Source organism: Balaenoptera musculus, chromosome 9 (genome assembly GCF_009873245.2).
Source record: "Balaenoptera musculus isolate JJ_BM4_2016_0621 chromosome 9, mBalMus1.pri.v3, whole genome shotgun sequence".
Lineage (NCBI taxonomy): Eukaryota > Metazoa > Chordata > Mammalia > Artiodactyla > Balaenopteridae > Balaenoptera > Balaenoptera musculus.
Window position 1 is genome coordinate 55,050,845 of NC_045793.1, and position 10,134 is coordinate 55,060,978.

A 10,134-nucleotide genomic window follows, 5' to 3' on the forward strand; every position below is an offset into this window, starting at 1 on the left:
TTTTAGCAAAAGTAGGAGACAGAGAAAAATCCAAAATTCACTAGGTATCTGTAAGCATGGCCAAACACTCCTCAAAATAGCAAAATTGACTGGGGGACCTAAGACAGAACAATCAGAAAATATAAGGGTAGAAAAGGAAGTATAAAGTTAACATATGTAGAGAGACTAATGAAAAGTTAGGGTTGTAAAAGGTGGCTAAAGATCAAAAAAATCCTCAGCAAATATTCAACCCAAGATAGACAGAACCTCACACGAATGGGAAACGCTATAAGTTGGTCAAACAAAAAATAAACTAGAAAACATAGAATATCAATAAACTCCAGATTCTGGGTAAATACTACTCAAGATACAACCAACCAGAACAGAACCAGAGAAAGAGGCAAATGGGCATCAGGATAAAACAGGAAGTTCTAGGTCTTGGGCCAGAAAGATTTCAGAAATTTCCCACAAATAACCAGTTCCAGAAGGAGAGAGCCTTACACTAAAAGGAAACTTGTAGAGCAGCCTCCTGAATAAACAAAACAGAACTGCCGAGGCAGTGAAAGCAGGGAAGAGAGAAAATCTTGATGGATGATGCCGAACAACTGGTAAAGTGAACCCCTCGCCTTGTAAGTCAAAGGCTGAGAGGAGACGTGGCACCCAGAAAGAAGGGCTATATTTTCAATACCTGACTCAGGCTGCAGAGGAGAGAAGCCTTGAATAATGAAACCTGGAAAGTCCTTTTTCGATTAAATCCACCCTAAAATAATCTCCTATCACTAGTTCAGGAAAATCCATCTGATTCAAAATACATAACATAAAATAAATTTGGTCTGGTTCCCTATAAGCAAAGGATGAAAATGAGTAACTAAATTTTTCAACAACTAATGAAAACTCATCAAAAATTTTTGTTTTGAAGCAGATGAAAATTTTAACATAACATTCCCAAGTGAACTTTTTAAAACACACTCCTTCAGGAAGCAACAGCAGTTATGAAAGAACATAAAACAGAAATGGGAGAATTCATAGGAAAAAGAACCAGAAAATAGAAGCATATGCAGAATTCAAGAAAAATCTGAAAAAAATACAATTTTAGAAATAAAGACAAAGTTATAAGAGCCACAACAGAAAGTAGACACTACAGAATGATCAGTAACAGAGTATTTTTTTTTAAGTTAAATGTGAATAAAATGAAACAGATATTGAAAAAGAGAAGAAAGGTCTGGAGAGAAGCAGATAGACATAGAAGAGAAGGAAATCCAACATGTATTTGAATCCCTGAAAAAAAGACCAAGATAAGGGAATAAAGTAATATTCAAAAGTTTAATTAAGAAAATTATCTGTGACAGTTTAAAAAAAGACATTAAATGAAGAATAAATGTCCTGAAATGGCACACTATGTACCTGGATAAACACCCAGGCCAACACCAAATATTTCCCAGTAAAAGTATTAGAAATCAAACAGAAAGATAGATTGTTTGGGCATTCAGCAAACAGATCAAGACATGCATAATACATAGAAAAACAGAACAGGACTCAGAGGCAAAAAATATACAAATCAATTATCACTGCAAAGTAAAGGAGCTGTTACAGTGGAGGATTACTGGACTGAATGTCAATATTATGACATAGTATGAGTGTGTTTCGTGTTTGGTATTGCAATCATTGTCGCTTTTGTTGTGGTCATCCATTTACAATGCTTGGTGTCAGTTTATTTATCTCTTGTAAAAATAAAATACAGTGTGTGTGTGTGTGAAAAAAAATAAAAAATAAATAAAATCCAAAAAAAGAAAAAAGAAATCCAATTATATGTTTCAAGAAAGCAGTTAGACAGATGTGTAGGGAATGCAGGAGAGAAGTCTAGGCCAGATACACAATTTGGAAGTCAACAGTATATAGATGGAAATTTAAGCCATAAAACAGGACTTTTTCTTTTACTCTGAAAGGATGAATGATTCACTAATCTTTTATATGTAAAATTATAATCCTCATTTAAGTGTGTATTAAAAACTGCCCTTCAATCTGAATGCCCTTACACTAACTGCTTTCGGGAGTGTTGTGTTTTATAGAGCATTGTTTTTCCATAATAGAATATTGCCTAACCTAGATTAATAGAGCTGTGAACACAGACAAAAATATATGGTACAATAAAATTATGTAACTCATTCATTTCAAAAAAAAAAAAAAGAATAGCATCAAATTTCTCACTGCAACATCAACACCAAAAAACAGCAAATACCTACAAGTTGCTCAAAAGGAAAATACAAGATGAGCATTTTATTTACATCTAAGATTCCCTTTAAGTATAGAGGTATGAAAGAACCCAGGGAATATTTCTCCAATTGCCCTTTCTGGGGAATCTATTATGGAATGATCTCTAGACAATCAAGAACTTATTGGAGAAACTTTGCTGAAAGGAATGATCATGCACAATAATTATACTTTAAAAAACTGAGACTAAAATGTGGGGATAAGAATGAAAGACTAGCATGCAAATATTAAATATGATCTGGCAATATAAAAATAGCACAAACTAGAGTGATGTCAGCAAATGGCAGAAGTGTCCAGCTTTCATTCCCCCACAGAAACACTATTTTAACAACCAGACATGGAAAAAAATATCTTCATGAGAGCAATGGAATCCAGGTGAGAGATTACAGCAAACAAGTGGAGCACAGAAATGAGAATAGATGCACTCAAGATAGTAGGAAGGACAGTTTCACTTTACCTGCATCACTGCTTTTTCAAAAGTGCACAGTGCAGTGCCAAGAGTGATCCCTTTAGCCTGGGAAGTCTCTCATGGGGGAAAGAAAGTAAAGCGGGCATCCAACTTTATGATAGACCCAGGCTCCAGGCCCACAGCCAGAGATATCAATACGAGGCCCACCCACCTGCAGATACTAGTACAGAGCCAACCTGACTGCAGATACCAGCACAAGCCCTACCCATGGAATTTGGTACCTGGCCCACTCACAGACCCCAGCACCAGGACCACCTGTGAACCCTGGCACATGCCCACCAACCCAGAGACCCCAACAGCAGGCCCACTCATGGACTCTACCTGCCAGACTGCCAAGGATCTCCAGCTGAGCTGACTGGTTAAGGTTTTTCCCTGCCAAAGCCAGTCTATACATACTGGAAGAGGACATTACTCCTTCAAATGTATAGGTACCAAAGCAAAGCTAAAAGGATCATAAAGAATCAGGGAACCATGAAACTACCAAAGAAACAAAATAAAGCTCTAACAGTCAAACCTAAAAAAAAAGTTTTTTTAATAATAAATAAATAAGTAAAAATTAAAAATTAAAAAATTTAAATAGATAATAAAAATTAAAAATAATTTTTTTAAAAATTAAAAAAAAATTTAAAAAGTAGATCTGTGAACTTCCTGAAGAGAATTAAAAATAATTGTCTTAAGGAAGCTCAGTGAGCTAGATGAAAACACAGATAGACAATGAAACAAAATCAAGGAAACAATATATGAAATCAGAAGTTCAACAAAGAGAAATCATAAAAAAGAAAGAAACAGAAATTGTGAGCTGAAGAATACAATGACCAAATTGAAAAATTCAGTACAAAGTTTCAACCACAGACTTGATCAAGCCAAAGAAAGAACCACTTAGCTCAAAAGCAAATTAACTGAAATTACACAATAAGAGGAACAAAAAGAAAAAGTATAAAAAAGAGTGAAGAAAGCCTATGGGAATTATAGGATACCATCAAAACAATCAATGTACACATTATGGAAGTCCCAGATGGAGACGAGAAAGTCACAAGGGTATAATCTTATTTAAAGAAATAAAGACTGAAAAATTCCCAAATCTGGGGAGAGAAATGGAAATAAAATTTATGAAGCCTAAAAGACTCCAAAGAGGTTAAAATGAAAGAAATCTACAATGAGAAACATTAAAATTAAACCATCAAAAGTCAAACACAGAGAACTGTGAAGTCAGGAAAAGTGACTCATCACATACAAGGAAACGCCCAAAAGACTATCAGTGGATTTCTCAGCAGAAACCTTGCAGTCCAGGAAAAGAGTGGGATGATATTCAAAGTGCTGAAAGGAAAAAATGGCCAACCAAGAATATTACACATGGAAATTTATCCTTTAAAATTGAAGAAGAGATAAAGACTTTCCCAGAAAAACAAAAACTGAGGGAGTTCATCATCACTAGACCTGCCTTGAATAAAAGGTTAAAGGGAGTTCTTCAAGTTGAAAGAAAAGTCCACTAAACAGAAACACAAAAGCACATGAAAGTATATATCTCTCTGGTAATGGTAAATATTTAGAGAAGTACAGAATAATGTAATACTGTAAGAGTGGTGAATAAATCACTTTTAACCCCAGTACAAAAGTTAAAAGCCAAAAGTATTAAGAATAACTATAATCACAAAAATTGGTTAATGGATACATCATATAAAAAGAAGTAAATTCTGACATCAAAAATATAAAGTGTGGGGCTTCCCTGGTGGCGCAGTGGTTGAGAGTCTGCCTGCTGGTGCGGGGGACGCGGGTTCGAGCCCTGGTCTGGGAGGATCCCACATGCCGCGGAGCGGCTGGGCCCGTGAGCCACAATTGCTGAGCCTGCGCGTCTGGAGCCTGTGCTCCGCAACAAGAGAGGCCGCAGTGGTGAGGGGCCCGCGCACCGCGATGAAGAGTGGCCCCCACTTGCCACAACTGGAGAAAGCCCTCGCACAGAAACGAAGACCCAACACAGCCATAAATAAATAAATAAATAAATAAAAATTGTATAACTTTAAAAAAAAAAAGGAGAAGAATAAACAAAACTGAAACTAAATTTATAAATATATATATATATATATATATAAAGTGTAAGGAGGAATACATGTGTAGATTTAAAAACTAACAAAAAACTCATTTTTATTCTACATACCAGATGACAGTTCATGTATCTTTCTTTCACAAACTTCATTTTACACTTTTTAACCTTCAATTCTGTTGCCTTGCAAGAGAAAGATGTGAGATTTAAATTTTTTAATTTTAGAATATGTTATTAGCTGAATAAATAGAGGCTACTCATTTACTAAAAATTGATTTTGCTTTGAGAGAATGTGTACAGTTTTTGTAAGCAGTTGAAATTAAGTTGTTATCAGTTTAAATTAGGCTATGATAACAATAAGCCTCATGGTAAACACAATGAAAAAACTTATAGTAGATACAAAAAAGGTAATGAGAAAAAAAATCAGATCATCAAAACACAAGGAAGGACAGCAAGAAAAGAAGTGAGAAACAAAAGAACTATGAAACATACAGAAAACAAAAAATTTCCTTTTATCAATGTTTCATAGTTTTCAGCAAATAGATCTTTCACCTCCTTGGTTAAGTTTATCCTAGGTATTTTGGTTTTTTGATGCAATTTTAAAGGATTGGGGTTTTTTTACTTTCTCTTTCTGATATTTCAATATTAGTGTATAGAAATACAACAGATTTCTGTATATTACTCTTATATCCTACAACCTTGCTGAATTCATTTATTAGTTCTAATAGTTTTTGGGTGGAGACTTCACAGTTCTCTACATAGAGTATCATGTCATCTGCAAATAGTGACAGTTTTACCTCTTCCTTTCCAATTTGCATATCTTTTATTTCTTTTTATTGTCTGATTGCTATGGCTAGGACTTCCAATACTATGTTGAATACAAGCAGTAAGAGTGGGCATCCTTGTCTTGTCCCTGAATTTAGCAGGAAGGCTTTCAGCTTTTCACCATTGAGTATTATGTTGGCTGTGGGTTTGTCATAAATGGCTTTTATTTTGGTGAGATATGTTCCCTCTATACTCACTTTGGTGAGAGTTTTTATCATGAATGAAGGTTGAACTTTATCAAATGCTTTTTCTGCATCTATTGAGATGATTGTATGGTTTTTGGCTTTTCTTCTGCTAAAATGGTGTATCACAATGGTTGATTTGCACATGTTAAATCATCCTTGTGACCCTGGGATTAACCCAACTTGATCACAGTGGATTATCCTTTTTATGTATTTGGATTCGGTTTGCTAATATTTTGTTGAGGATTTTTGCAACTATATTCATCAAAGATATTGGCCTGCAATTTTCTTTTCTTGAAGTGTCTTTGTCAGGCCTTGGTATCAGGGTGATGGTGGCTTCATAGAATGAATTTGGGAGTGTTCCTTTCTTTTCAATCTTTTGGAATAGTTTGAGCAGGAAAAGTGTAAGTCCTTCTTTGTATGTTTGGTAGAATTCCCCAGTGAAGCAAACCAGATTCACTAGCACATTAAAAACATCATGATCAGCCACCATCATGAATGACAAGTAACTATCCAGACCAGGAAGATCATGACCAACTGACTACTTCAGCAGAAACAAATGGTCATCGATGTCCTTCACTGTGGGAAGGCAACAGTACCTAAGACAGAAATTAGGGAAAAACTAGCCAAAATGTACAAGACCACACCAGATGTCATCTTTGTATTTAGATTCAGAACCCATTTTGGTGGTGGCAAGACAACTGGCTTTGGCATGATTTACAATTCCTTGGATTATGCAAAGAAGAATGAGCCCAAACACAGGCTTGCAAGACATGGCCTGAATGAGAAAAAAAAGACCTCAAGAAAGCAGCAAAAGGAACACAAGAACAGAATGAAGAAAGTCAGGGGGACTGCAAAGACCATTGTTGGTGTTGGCAAAAAGAAGGAGTAAAGATTCTGCAGTGACTGTATCTGTGGTGATTGTGCAGATATTACATGAGAGAATTAATAAACTAAGACCTTTAAAAAAAAAATTGCCAAGACACATATTAATCAAACTGTCAAAAATTAAATATAAGGAAAACATATTAAAGGCAGCAAGGGAAAGACAACAAATAACACACAAGGGAATCCCCATAAGGTTAACATCTGATCTTTCAGCAGAAACTCTGCAAGCCAGAAGGGAGTGGCAGGATATACTTAAAGTGATGAAGGAGAAAAACCTACAACCAAGATTACTCTACCCAGCAAGGATCTCATTCAGATTTGATGGAGAAATTAAAACCTTTACAGACAAGCAAAAGCTGAGAGAGTTCAGCACCACCAAACCAGCTTTACAACAAATGCTAAAGGAACTTCTCTAGGCAAGAAACACAAGAGAAGGAAAACACCTACAATAACAAACCCAAAACATTTAAGAAAATGGGAATAGGAACATACATATCGATAATTACCTTGAATGTAAATGGATTAAATGCTCCCACCAAAAGACACAGGCTGGCTGAATGGATACAAAAACAAGACCCATATATATGCTGTCTACAAGAGACCCACTTCAGACCTAGAGACACATACAGACTGAAAGTGAGGGGATGGAAAAAGATATTCCATGCAAATGGAAATCAAAAGAAAGCTGGAGTAGCAATTCTCATATCAGACAAAATAGACTTTAAAATAAAGACTATTACAAGAGACAAAGAAGGACACTATATAATGATCAAGGGATCGATCCAAGAGGAAGGTATAACAATTGTAAATATTTATGCACCTAACATAGGAGCACCTCAATACATAAGGCAAATACTAACAGCCATAAAAGGGGAAATCGACAGCAACACAATCATAGTAGGCGACTTTAACACCCCACTTTCACCAATGGACAGATCATCCAAAATGAAAATAAATAAGGAAACACAAGCCTTAAATGATACATTAAGCAAGATGGACTTAATTGATATTTATAGGACATTCCACCCAAAAACAACAGAATACACATTTTTCTCAAGTGCTCATGGAACATTCTCCAGGATAGATCATATCTTGGGTCACAAATCAAGCCTTGGTAAATTTAAGAAAATTGAAATCGTATCAAGTATCTTTTCCGACCACAACGCTATAAGACTAGATATCAATTACAGGAAAAGATCTGTAAAAAATACAAACACATGGAGGCTACACAATACATTACTTAATAACGAAGTGATTACTGAAGAAATCAAAGGGGAAATCAAAAAATACCTAGAAACAAATGACAATGGAGATACGACGACCCAAAACCTATGGGACGCAGCAAAAGCAGTGCTAAGAGGGAAGTTTATAGCAATACAAGCCTACATCAAGAAACAGGAAACATCTCGAATAAACAACCTAACCTTGCACCTAAAGCAATTAGAGAAAGAAGAACAAAAAAACCCCAAAGCCAGCAGAAGGAAAGAAATTATAAACATCAGGTCAGAAATAAATGAAAAAGAAATGAAGGAAACAATAGCAAAAATCAATGAAACCAAAAGCTGGTTCTTTGAGAAGATAAACAAAATTGATAAACCATTAGCCAGACTCATCAAGAGAAAAAGGGAGAAGACCCAGATCAATAGAATTAGAAATGAAAAAGGAGAAGTAACCACTGACACTGCAGAAATACAAACAATCATGAGAGATTACTACAAGCAACTCTATGCCAATAAAATGGACAACCTGGAAGAAATGGACAGATTCTTAGAAATGCACAAACTGCCAAGACTGAACCAGGAAGAAATAGAAAATATGAACAGACCAATCACAAGCACTGAAATTGAAACTGTGATTAAAAACCTTCCAACAAACAAAAGCCCAGGACCAGATGGCTTCACAGGTGAATTCTATCAAACATTTAGAGAAGAGCTAACACCTATCCTTCTCAAACTCTTCCAAAATATTGCAGAGGGAGGAACACTCCCAAACTCATTCTACGAGGCCACCATCACCCTGATACCAAAACCAGACAAAGATGTCACAAAGAAAGAAAACTACAGGCCAATATCACTGATGAACATAGATGCAAAAATCCTCAACAAAATACCAGCAAACAGAATCCAACAGCACATTAAAAGGATCATACACCATGATCAAGTGGGGTTCATCCCAGGAATGCAAGGATTCTTCAATATACGCAAATCAATCAATGTGATACACCATATTAACAAATTGAAGGAGAAAAACCATATGATCATCTCAATAGATGCAGAGAAAGCTTTCGACAAAATTCAACACCCATTTATGATAAAAGCCCTGCAGAAAGTAGGCATAGAGGGAACTTTCCTCAACATAATAAAGGCCATATATGACAAACCCACAGCCAACATTGTCCTCAATGGTGAAAAACTGAAACCATTTCCACTAAGATCAGGAACAAGACAAGGTTGCCCACTCTCACCACTATTATTCAACATAGTTTTGGAAGTGTTAGCCACAGCAATCAGAGAAGACAAAGAAATAAAAGGAATCCAAATCGGAAAAGAAGTAAAGCTGTCACTATTTGCAGATGACATGATACTATACATAGAGAATCCTAAAGATGCTACCAGAAAACTCCTAGAGCTAATCAATGAATTTGGTAAAGTAGCAGGATACAAAATTAATGCACAGAAATCTCTTGCATTTCTATACACTAATGACGAAAAATCTGAAAGTGAAATTAAGAAAACACTCCCATTTACCATTGCAACAAAAAGAATAAAATATCTAGGAATAAACCTACCTAAGGAGACAAAAGACCTGTATGCAGAAAATTATAAGACACTGATGAAAGAAATTAAAGATGATACAAATAGATGGAGAGATATACCATGTTCCTGGATTGGAAGCATCAACCTTGTGAAAATGACTCTACTACCCAAAGCAATCTACAGATTCAATGCAATCCCTATCAAACTACCACTGGCATTTTTCACAGAACTAGAACAAAAAATTTCACAATTTGTATGGAAACACAAAAGACCCCGAATAGCCAAAGCAATCTTGAGAACGAAAAATGGAGCTGGGGGAATCAGGCTCCCTGACTTCAGACTATATTACAAAGCTTCAGTAATCAAGACAGTTTGGTACTGGCACAAAAACAGAAACATAGATCAATGGAACAGGATAGAAAGCCCAGAGATAAACCCACACACATATGGTCAACTTATCTTTGATAAAGGAGGCAAGCATATACAGTGGAGAAAAGACAGCCTCTTCAATAAGTGGTGCTGGGAAAATTGGACAGGTACATGTAAAAGTATGAAATTAGAACACTCCCTGACACCATGCACAAAAATAAACTCAAAATGGATTAAAGACCTAAGTGTAAGGGCAGACACTATCAAACTCTTAGAGGAAAACATAGGCAGAACACTCCATGACATACATCACAGCAAGATTCTTTTTGACCCAGCTCCCAGAGAAATGGAAAT

General features: G+C 35.8%; 1 pseudogene; it reads left to right on the forward strand.

Moving 5' to 3' along the window:
- LOC118900540 overlaps positions 1-6,687 on the forward strand; it is a 28,994-nt pseudogene extending 22,307 nt beyond the window's left edge.
- Positions 6,688-10,134: the final 3,447 nt, after the last annotated feature.